Below are 12,495 nucleotides of genomic sequence, written 5' to 3' on the forward strand. Positions count from 1 at the left end.
GTGCTGATGAAGGCAGCGTGACAGCTGCATAAATCACTGCTAGATACCAGTAATAGATTGCTGCATACAAATTTGTAGAGGACCACCCAAGCACAGCTCAGGGCGGCCCTGCAGTCACATTAGGCTTGCACATAAGTACAGTAATGCAAATTTGCTTAACTCTTTGTTGCCACTTTGTATAGTTTTCCTTTTAAGGAAGATATAGTTGTTTCTCCACTTGTTCTTGGACTCATTTGCCAGACAGGTGAAGAAAGTCTCCAGAGCTCAGTACCTCCCACTATCAATAGCTGCCAGCTTGAGTTAAGTTTTATTTGTTTGTTCATGGAGGGATAACAGCCCTCTTCCTCATCTTAAATTGTACAATTTAGTGGGAAGGAGAGTGAAAGGGGTGGGAAAAGAGAAAGGAGCTTCTGGCTCAGTGTAAGTACTTCTTGTGTTCTAGAGTGAAAAGCTTGGGCAGGACATAGTGATCATTAAATGACTACAGTATGCTGCCTGTCTAATAGAGAGGAATTATACCCTGCCATCTGTAATTAAAGACACAATGAAGGTCAGGACTTGGTAACATACCCGTCAAGAGGAATAATGCAGGAGCACAGGAGCAAGAACTTGTTTCTAGTGGCTGTATGTGCAAATCCCAAGGAGGAATTTAGCTGCCACATTTAAAGACAGAAATTTATTGATCCATTGCCACCTGACGTTAGCCAAGCCCTGGAAAACATTAATCAATAGCAAGGTTATGTTACCAATGGCAGGAGGGGGGATTAGAAGCTACAGAGCCTGCCTCTTATCAGATATTCTTTGTCATTGGCAGGGCTCTCCAGAGCTGCTGCATCCCACAGCTACCAGCCCTACAGCTTTCTGCAGTGGCATCTTCTAGTCAATTCTTGACCTTCTGGTCAGCGACTATGCTATCACCAGCTATATGGTCACCATACTCTTTATTTATTCTTCTCACATGAAAAAAAAATTATGGTCTTGTGCTAAAAGAGTTAAGTCCTCTGGCATTCACACCTCTGTCTGCTGCGGTGCTACCATGATAAAATATTCCTGGTTTCTCTTCCTTCTATAATGCTAATTGGAATGCCCAAGTAACATCATCTGTAATGTTTCTTCACTATTGGCTGTTACTTGAGACAAGAGAGTGTTAAATAGGAATTTCCATATTCCGCTCTCATACCAACTGAAGTGGATGTACATATAGTAAAAATTTAATACATTGTTTCTGTAATTTGCATATATTAACAGAAGTGGGTGCAAAATTGCACTTCACATATGCCTTTTAAATACATGTGGTCATTTGTCTGGGCAATCATTAAGACTGAATGTACAGACATGGTAATGCTAATGATGTAGATGTGCATGCGCACATCTGCACTGAAGATGTACGATCTGTCTTCCAGAAAGGAAGTCCAAATCACAAACAAGTATTGTATAGCTGTTATAGAGGGCCAGCAATAGAAATACTCTGCATTTCCCTTTTCCTGGTAGCCTTTTTCTTTACTTGCCATACCTGTTTTTGTGCTAACACCTGGAAATTCCCTCTTTGTGACACATAGTCCAATTTGGCCAGTCTTTGGCTGTCTGAAAATCAAGTAAAATATCTTCTGTGAGGAGTACCCTACCCCCAAAGCCTTTGGAGAAGTGAATAGCAAGGAATGAATTAGACAATCTGCATGAACTGACATGTTTGTTAACTTGTGAGAAAAAAAGGAATTTGCACAAGCATTCACACTCTCTTGAAGCTTCTTGCTGTTTAAAAGAAGTCTTTGATTTCCAGTCGGAGTGCAGTAATACTTTCAGACTTAGTGACATTTATATTCCTATACTGGATGTGATAGAGCAGTTTGTATAATGGCATTGGCCATCAGCCCACATGAGATCTGTCAATCAGTAGGTTTAATTCCAGATAAAAACACTACAGAAGTGTTTGTTAGTAGTGAACTGAGCAGACATGTGACCTAAAGTGAATTTAGCATACGTTTCTTGGCAGTAGTCTAATGAGTTGCGTTTACTGTTGGCTATTTTTCATTATATGCCAAAGCTAAACAGCACACCTTGCCCAATCATGAAAGAACAAGTGGTTTTGGTTTTGAGTATTTGCTGCATTCCCACACTCAGTTATATGTTCTGAGAAACTGGCAAATGTGTGCAGCTATACAGCACAGCAGGGTTACTAAATGGGGTGGTAACAAATGCCATGCCAGCTCTCAAATTACATGTATTAACTCGATACCTCTAAAGTAAAGAAAAGCTTTATTAGAAGAAAACCAAAAAAACTAAAAACATTTACTCATGCACATCTGGTTTGTTTTTATTTCTTTAAAATTAGATTTGTTTTCCTCCTCCACTCACAAGAAATATATTTAGGAACAATGTTCATCTTGGAATGGCATGCAGTGGTATGGCATGCTGACACTTTTTGAAATCTGTTTACTTTCTACTAGTCAACAGTTGCTAAAATGTTCCTGGAATGAACAGTGTATCTTATCCCTTGAGTGTTTGGACCTTTGCAAACAATTAAAGTACTTTCTTACACTCACGATTAACCTCCAAGCTGCCTTGATGACTGGGACACCCATTAAGAGGGGGAAAAAATAGCTTAAATGATCTCATGCTGTGCAGTGCCACATTCTTCAAGATTGCTTTGGTGTTTTCCTGCCTGTGATATGCATGCTGAGCCCAGCAGGGCTGCGGTGCCCCTGAAGGCAGCAGTGCTGGGCTGTCCTTATGAGGCACCAGGCTCCCATGCTAGTCCCTGTCACGTCCATGGCTCCTGGCAGATGTGGGTATTCTCACACCATCACAGGGAAGCTTTTTTTGACTTTAACCAATAAGCTTCTAAAGGTTTAGTCTACTCATCCATGGTCTGAAAGGTACTTTTGAATCCCTTTTTGCACTGGCATTTCCTTCCCAAGGCAAAAGGCCCAACAGTGTTAAGCTTTTGGTCCTCATTGCTGCAGCATTTGTAGATAGATGTTTTGCCTATCATGTCCAGAGTAGTTGTTTCCTGGGTTCAGAGGTTTGCAGGCTTTTCCTTGTTGGTGTGGTGACCTCAGTTACAAATAAGACTCTACTATCCTTGGGTGGGAGGTCTCCTTCCTCCAAAGACCACAGCAGGGACTCAGTGCGGCAATCCTGTGAATAAGGTGCAACCTATGGGGCTGGCCTCTGCAGCTCCTGTGGTAGCTCCTGCAGTGGCTCCTGTGGTGGCTGTGTAGTCTGTGGCTTGGGGATTTCACCAGTGCCTCTGCTCAAGCCTGTACGTGCTCATGGATAGCCTTCCCACAGCAAAGGTATCTTCCTGGGAGGACTCAGAGGACTCATCTGTGCAGGGCTCATGAGAGATGTGGCAGTCTTTTTATTCTGTGCTGCTTAGGCTGCCCATCTCAAAGAAGCTTTAGGAGTCAACCTTCCCTGATAGTTACCACTAAAATGGCTTATGTGGGCAGAGCTGTGTCTTGCCAGACAAGAAAGGGAGTTACAACAACTAGGAATCTGTGTCATGATTTTTTTTGAATGCAAGTTGGTTTTCTTGAAGCAGTACTACTGCTCCAGAAACTCTGGTCATCGCACCTGTGCTGCCTCCAATAGGAAATGAAGAAAGTTACTGCTTGGCCTCTAAAGGGTTCTTCAGAGCTATCTTCTACCATTTGTTACTCAGTAACACACACAGGCTTACTTGAGATGGATCATGATTGGGAAAATGTTTTGATTTTTTTGTCAGAAGGAAGCTTGTTGTGAACTGTCTACAAATGCTGAGTTACTCAAATAATGATTATTTAAGTGCTCATCTACATTCTGAGTCTTGAAATTTATTTATTGCTTAAATGATAATTCCGATAGATTGTTCTTACCCTTGTGATTTAGAAACTGCTCCTAGAGGCTCCTCAACCTTTAAAGTCTGAACTATGTTTGTCAGCCCTTTTTTCATTCATTTTTTATTTTGAGATAAAGCACTGTGGTCATGTAGTCCTGCCACATGGTATGTTTCTTTTTCCTGACTGGACAATGGTATTTAAATAGATGTAGTCATCTGTGTTTACCATTGCAAGTGTTGGGATCCACAAGCATTTCCTAATTTTCACACAGTGGTGGTATCACCAGCATTCCCTTAGGACAGTGCACTATCACATCTGAGACCATCGAAGAACAACTTGTTGCAGTTGTTGTAAGGTGACTTCTGCTTCTTCATGTTTCTGGAGTGTTTCTGAGCTCAAGTACCATGGCTATGCAGAGCTGCCACAGCCTGCCAGGGTGAGTGCTAGGATCCAGCTGGCTACTTTCTGTCAAAAGAGCGTTTAATGAGGCAACTCAGCAGCTGCTCTGAGGTGCTGTACTTTCAGTTGCATTGTTTCGGTGTGAGACTAACCGTGTTCCAGTAATTTAAATTATGTTGTGGTCAGAAACACTACCTGAACTCTGTGAGTACAAAAGCAATGGCCTGATTAACTGAGTAACAGTTGGAAATTTTAACTCCAGGTGTGTTTACAACTTACGCTGACTACAAAGGGCTAGGTGCAGTCCAACGCTCTTAGGTTATAGTTTGTCTTTGAGAACAGCAACAACTTGTCTCTGACATCTTATTTTAGCTATCAAGAAACAAAGTGGTTCTAAAAACACTGAAGAAGCTAATGTAATAAAGCAAATCTTGAAAAGTAACTTAATTGTAGAACAGATTGGATCCACTCAACAGCCTCTTTAATACACTCTTTTAGGCGGTTTGTTTGTAACAAAAATGGAGAAGTGAGAAAATCATCAGTATGATCTGGTTAAACACTCTTGTTTTCTTTCAATTCTTTTCGGTTTGTGTTTCTTTGTCATTAAAACTCGGCTAATCTCTGGCATCTTGGAGTCAGTTTCTACTGACAGGGTAGAAGGAATAAAAAAGCTCCCACTGACTTCAAGATAAGATATCTTAAGAAAGATCACCAGTTACACAAACTTTCTCTGTTCATCCTTGTTGGATGTTTTGAGCTTTGGGAAGGATTAAAATGGAAAAAAGTCAAAGAATACACGCTAAAACTTGAAGTGTCCTTTGGGAAGGTATGTGGCTAAGTAAATTAGCCTTATTCAAATCTTAATGTAACCCCAAAAGAACTACACTAAAGTCGAGAGAGCAACATCAATATAAAACCAGGGTAAGGGAGAGAAAAATCAGTCCCAAGCTACTTTTAAATACATTCGATTTGCACTTAAATGGCTCAGGCTTTTCATGGATTGTCTTATATGACTTTTCCTTTACATTGTGCAACCTGAGCACATAGAAACATTGAAACTGGGAGATGGAGCCAGGTTCTAGCACTGCGAATCATGAATGCTACAGGGGTACAAATCTGAGGTTTGCTGCTGCACCACAGTTCTATCCTGGCATTAGCCAAATTTCTAGATTCAAACACATTTATATTTTAAAGAGGCTGCAATAAAAGGAGAGATCAAACTTTGTGGCTTGGACTTGTTATGTTATGTTAACATGTTATTTTATTGGTGAAATTTCCAAAGAATGTGTTGATATTTCAGCTGAAGCAAATTGGTATAATGCTACTGAAACCATGGGAAATTTGTCAAGTTAGTTCAGCCTCCCAGACCTGAATTGTAACTGCTTCCCAAGGATTTTACTTGAGCAAACTGATAACACCAAAATAATAAATGAGGAAATAGTTAGAAATGTCCAAAGGGTGAGAAGGATTCTATCTGTCATGTATTTTTGTTGTTGTTTACTTTTTTTTTGTATCTTGTAAATTCATATAAATTTCACTGGTATTCCACTAAAAGCACCTTTCAGCTGATTGTGCTCTTAAACCTCCCTGCATCATTCAAACAGTGCAATGAAAGCAGTGATAGCAATGGAAGTCCAAACTGTATAGTAATTTTAGAAAGGCTTCCAACAAGCTTGTGGCTAGTCTGGAGCTTACTTTCAGAACATAGGCCATCTTGTTTTTGTTCTTATCAGTATTTAACTCTGTTAGAGAAGGAGAATATAGAACCTAAAACAGTTCTAGTTTGCTAATGTGTGCTGGTGAACACATAGCAACAGGGCAAATTGTACATAAGCATTTCTGAGAAAAGGTAAATCTTGGAGAGTATCTTGGAAAGAGACTACAGAAAAGTAGTTCAAATTTTGTACACAAGTCCTGGAACCTTCTCAGACCTCCCTGTTACTGAGAACTATGTGGAAAAGTTTTCTTGGACTCTGCTTTCCTCCAGTGGTGCACAGAGAGCAGTGTCTAACATCTTCCAAATTAAATAAAATTTGGTGTCCAAATCTTAGATCCAAAACCCATGTCCAAAGGGATCCAGAGGAAGCTTCATGATCTTTAAGCGACTAAAGGAATTAAGCCAAAGTTGACAACATAAAAGCTGTGTGCTCTGATTCTCTAGGTGAGAAGATGATATCATATCTTGTGAACTCTCTTTTTTCTTGAGAATACATTCTCATGCCCTCGTTCAAAAATTTGATACTTGTGCCTTAGCTGAGGAGCAAATCCACTGCAAGAGGTCAGATAACCATGAAGGAGTTCATGTAAGTGTTGGAATCTTCTGCCTGGTGGTAGGAAAGGAATACACTGTAATCATCAGATCATTTTAACAAAGGGAACATCTGTCTTTCAAACTGATATTACTTTTAAATTCAACTTCTTTGTCCTTACTGACCTCTGAATTTCAGGAAGTAGCATGAAAAGTAAAATGAGTCATTACAGAATAAGCACTACAACTTAATCTTTTAAGCAAATTATGTTCAAGAATCATGAGTTTGGTTGGAATAAGGGTGATGGAAGGACTGAATGAGACCTGAATAAGTCAAGAAAAAACAGAAAACAAAAGGGATGATCAGCAGTTTAAGATAAAGCCTATAATGATAATAATGTAAAACTAGGAGGCAGATTATACTGCTAATAAAGAAATGCAATTTCTGAATACGAATAGTAAAACCAGAGAAGAAACATACATTTATTACCAACATCAGGCCTTGGCTGCACGGAGGCAGCTAGTCCCAGGCAACACAACAGGGCAATGCTCTTGGTGCAAACTATGCTGGAAATCTGGGCCACAAACTTCCCCACAGCAAGGAACATGAGCAGAACGTTCTGTTCAGCAAATATGAGACATGCTCTGTTCAAGCTCTCAGATGACTCACATAGAGCTTTTGCAATACCTAGCCTATGCCCTGTTGCATCCTGCACTCCAGGATGTCCTAAAGGGCAGCACAGAAAAAAACATAATGGACCCTGAATTTTTTAAGAACATAATTATTTACAATTTTACAAAGAGTAAACTTTACTGAGGGTATTTAGTATTATTTTAACTGTAGCGAATATCCTTTTATATTTGATTGAAAAATTCTTCCTGATGCATCATGTTTCCTCCTGGAAATAATACCATGCTGGAACATTTCTTCAATGGTGAATGAGAAAGAAGAGTTCTGAATCATCCCCTCAAGTCTGATTCTCTTTCTGATCCATAAAATACTAGATTACAGTTTTGCAAAACAAACAAATAAAACACAGCAATATTCCACATGCTTAAATGTTTAACTCTTTATTGAATTTGACCCAGCTGCTACAAGAGGAGGAGAACACAGGATATAGACTAACCTTTTCTTCTGAAAGAGTAAGACATTCTTTGATTAAAACAGATTGAAAGGCAAAGGTGCAAACCATCTCCTTCCTCCTTCCATGGAATTTCATTACTGCTCTGTGGAAGTCTACAATTACGTACCTTGTTTACAGAAGAAGCTGCAAATGTATCTTTAAAACTTATGCTTCTGAAGAAGGGAAAGATTCTGAGAGCTTCATGTTTTCAACATGCCTCATGCCTGACAGCAGAAAGCAATCATCTTCCTGAAGGCAGAGAACTTGGATGAAACAAAACTGTCTTTGGAAACTGCTAATTAAGGGTGCATTAAGAAAATAAAGCAATGCTACTGGAATCATGGTGTCCAGAGACAAAAGCAAAGAAAGCCCAACTCTGCAAAGTTTAAGCAAAGCCTAAGGCACCCCAAGGATTTAAAAGGCACTGGGTTGGTTCTGTTGGCATCACTGACATTACGAGCTTTGCTCACTGAGACTGAGAGCTGGGATTAGTGAGATGCCCATTTCCTTCAAGGCTACAGTTTAGGAACTGGCTTGAAAACTGGCAGACAGATGCCTTCACAGTTTTGTGACACAACCTTATGTTAATTTTCCTAATGGACGTAAAAATTTAAGTCTGCTTTTTTTCACCAAACTATATTATTCTTCTCTCTGTAAAGGCAGAAATAAAGGTGAGAAGAAAGCTCATACATAAGCATATAGTGGGCACAGAATTCCGAGATTGCTTTAATTAGAAAAGCCTGGATGACTCTAATCAGATTTAAGAGAATTACATGCAGCAAAAATATTACCTGAGTAAACCAACTCTCTTTTTTCCATTGGCAGGAGTGATGAGTGGCAGCACAAGACCACACTTCCTTTCTACTTGTTCCTAATCCTTTGTTTAGAAAGACTTCAGAGTTGTGAGAAAGGTTTATTCAGCCCCATCAAAGCAAAACTATTCTTCAGCATGATTCTACCTGTTCGATACGTAGTGTAGAAAAAGAAGTTCCTCAATGAGACATTTAAGGATGCTGGGGAGTCAGACATTTTCATAAAGCTTTTTTACCACGATGATGTCATTTGTGAGATAGCTTGGGTTTCAGGGCTAAGCAAATATAAGATTTTTTTTTCTGCAATTCTCTAGCATGGGAATCAGACAGTTCATCAACCTGTTTGACAGAAAGTTTGAAAGAATATAAGCAAATATTTTCTACTTGTTGTTGGCAAGAAGTTAATGAAAAATAAGTAAGGTGGCAAAATTAGTAATCCCTGTAGCTGCAAATCTGCACTGTGAAGGTTGTGCTAATTCTTTTTATGCTTGCTATAATGAAATATATATTCCTGTATATACATATATATTCATACATACAAATATGAAGTTTGCTTTTTTTCACCATCACATTATTCTATTGCACATAAGGTGTAATACTTCCTTGACAGTTATTTACTTTGAAACCATTCCTTTGAACGAGAAATCACTTTAAAGCCATGCCTGTAGTCTAATGGCCATTTACCATCACCTGTGAAGTAATTCCAGGAATCTGCCTCTGTCATTCTTGGCACTAGAAAGTACAAAACAATAAGATCATAGGCATAGGTCCCACACTCTCTCACCCTTGGAAATGTGGACTCAGGTCACTGATAACAAAGGGACTCTTATGTACTGACCTCAGTACAATTGACAGCAAGGTCTATAAGGCATAATAAAGTTCCCCCATATTTCACACCAGGATAAAGGTGCAGTGGGGCTGATCAGCCTGCGAGAGCAGCATTGTTCTGAGCTCCTTCATGTGAGGACTATGCTGGTGCGGTTAGTTTGACTTCACTTCACTAAATTAACTCACTTTCTTTTGAAAAGTGATTACCCGCACTTCTGTATTTTCACACCAACTTCAGAACCTTCTGAAGGCAAAATTCCATTTTAATTTCAGGAGATTAACATTGGACTCCTGTTGCTTGCTCCTGTGGGACACTAAACACCTCTTCTGAATTACACAAACACTGTTGAACATCTGTCAAGAAATCTTTAACTCTCTGGGGAGACTGAGGTGACATGTATCTCCTATCCCAGTTAACAGGCTCTGGATTCAGGTACCTGTAAGCAGCACTTCTGGATGAACAAATGTTTCAGTGTTCAGTGCACTTCCTCTATGTGACCAACTCTTCAAAAATAGCAATTGATTGAAAGAGTAAAATTTTCTCCAATAGCAAATGGTTAGAACTGCTTATGAACCTGCAAAAATCTCAGCATGTCTTACTCTTAGAAATACATTTTTGCTTTTGAAAAAGAGGCTCTTTAATTATAAGGGTTTTTCTACTCACGTGGTACAATCCTGACTACTCCCTGTAAAACAGTCTGATGGCCTAATGTCAAGAGCGTGCCCGTAAACATGAATGCCTCCTGCCCAAGCCATACAGATTCTATTTCAAAATGACATGAATTGTGCTCACAACTGATACTTCCAGTCTGGCTGGGTTTTCATGCCAATGTAAATCTCAAGCATATGGGACTCTGAAGAGATAAGTGTGAAATCAGCATAACTGAAGAAGAGGACAGTATTTCCTAAAACATGTTTCCATTTCATGTTAGATTCAAACCATTGTTTCATTTGGGAACGTTCTTCAAACTGCTGCCAGATCCCAACAAATGTTGCTATTTAAATGGATAACTGAAATTAAATAGTGAAATCTCATTTTATCATATCCAGTCTTCCCTGCATTACATTTCTGAGCTTCGCCTCCTCTCCCCCCCCAAGAATTTGGTCTCTGGGAACACTCTGTTTTTTTGGCTTTATTTGATTTTACTTCATGAGGGAAGCTTGGACAGAAATAACTTGGGTTTTCCAGAAGTTGGGAACTCAGTTTCATAGACTAAGAAAGCCCATCTATTGAGACACACTGGGATACGGTAGCGCTGTGATGACACAACGTGCCTGTTATATAGACAGGATCCTTGCTAAGGGAGTACAAGACATAAGAGATACAAGAGTACCAGAGACACAAGAAATATGAAGTGTCTTGAGCCATTCTGTCCCCTACACAAAGGACATCATTTTTCTCTTAGTCTTTGCAATGCCAAAAATAACAATGTCATTGTCATTAGGCTTATTTTCCCCATTCTTCTACAAACTTACTAGCAATATATTTATCAGTGCAAGTTTTGAGTTCTTTCTCCCCATCTGATGTCATCACATGCTTTCCTTTAATATTTTCTTAGCGCTCTGTAATTAATATTTGTGTCTCTCTTGCCTCCACTCAAATATCCTCATGTTTCACTGATCAACCCATTAAAAACTCTCTGCGCTTTCTTCTTTGTGGTTCCTATGCACAATGAAAACTTCCCAAATGCAATTCTTGCTTACACGAAAGCCTCAATCCATTCATTTTTGAATGTCCCTTGGAGCCATCTGAGATCCTCCTGTCACTGCTCACTGATGACCTCTCTCTGTCAATTAATTTTAAACTCCTGGAAGAGGAGCTAAAATTTTGCAGCTTGTTCTACTGTTTCAATAAGAGAATCTTATTGAAGCTCTAAATATAAATGTAGCTCTAAATGCTACTCTGAAATAACAAAGTAAAAACTGATCCATTTTCATGGACAAAACTCACTTTAGGAGAGTCTTATTTCTTAATACTCCATTTTATCAAAGTTTAACTAAATTTTTGTTCTGTTTGTCACCAATCTGTGGAAAAATAAGGATTTTCTGCTAACAATATGTTTATTAGGGTATTATGCCTTGAATTGAGGTAAAGGAGTTGGGGAGGATGCTACCAGGTGGTAGACTGATATCAGGAGCAAACCTCAGCAAATTAATAATACTGTAAGTTGATGATAGAGAGGAGAAGAGAAAAAGACAAACATGGCAACTTGAGAAGGCACAAGCACCAAACCTGTTGCTGAGTATTTTGATTTTGATGGTTGACAATTTTAGCTTTCTGACCTTTCAGAAGCAGATATGATGTTGTTGGATTGATGAACAAGTTTATCCCATGAGGCAAAGTGTTTTTGTTTAGTGGACTTTGACTTACTGATCTATGCCAAAGCAGGCAGTGGTGCTTATAACACAGTTCCAAGCTACATAGAAGAAAGAATAAACTACAAGTGTTTGTTCCTTAAATGAAATGCCATTGCTAATTTTGAAAACATCCTCCTAACTAAAACATTGTTTGTTTTATAAATAAAAATCTAAGTAAAATCTAGTTCTCTCCCTCAAGGAGTTCATGATATTTGTGACATTTTGCAGCCTGTTGAATTCCAAGTTCTGCTCAAACACTGTTTGAACCTCACCTGGGGTAGAGGCTATTCACGGGCACCATGTGTTTGATTGCTCCATGCTCTTTTACTAACTGGTTTTGAGCCTGTGTTGTGAAGTCCTCATGGACTGAATGGACCAGATATAACTCTAGTTTCACTTATATGCTGAATAAGTACAATTCAAAATAGCATGGAAGCAGTAATCGAAATCCATGCTTCCGAACTGATAACTGTATTGTTTTATAGGAGCAGTAAAATCAAACAAACAAGCAAACCAGCAACTCAGTACATTAAACTTAGACTGAGTTAAAATATTAAAGGCAAAATAAACTCAAAAAGAGCAGGAAATGCTGGGCTAAGGTGCCATTCCAGCTTACTCTATCCATGTTATGTATAGGGACACCACATGGGAAGTGACTGTTTTAAAAGAGTCTTTGGCGTAGAGTTTCACCTTTAGCTCTTGCTTTCCTGGCTCATGTCCTTTTAAAGCCAGTGTATGTGACACACTTTAGGACCCAGTCTTTTCTTTCTGATTTTCAGATGTGAGTCTAGAACTATTTATGCAACTTTTCCTTACAAATCCTAACAGATGCAAACTGCCATACACTGAGCATCTGAATCATGCTCAGTACACACTTGCCCAACAGTGTTTATGTTACCAATTAA

This window comes from Lagopus muta, chromosome Z, assembly GCF_023343835.1.
Source record: "Lagopus muta isolate bLagMut1 chromosome Z, bLagMut1 primary, whole genome shotgun sequence".
NCBI lineage: Eukaryota > Metazoa > Chordata > Aves > Galliformes > Phasianidae > Lagopus > Lagopus muta.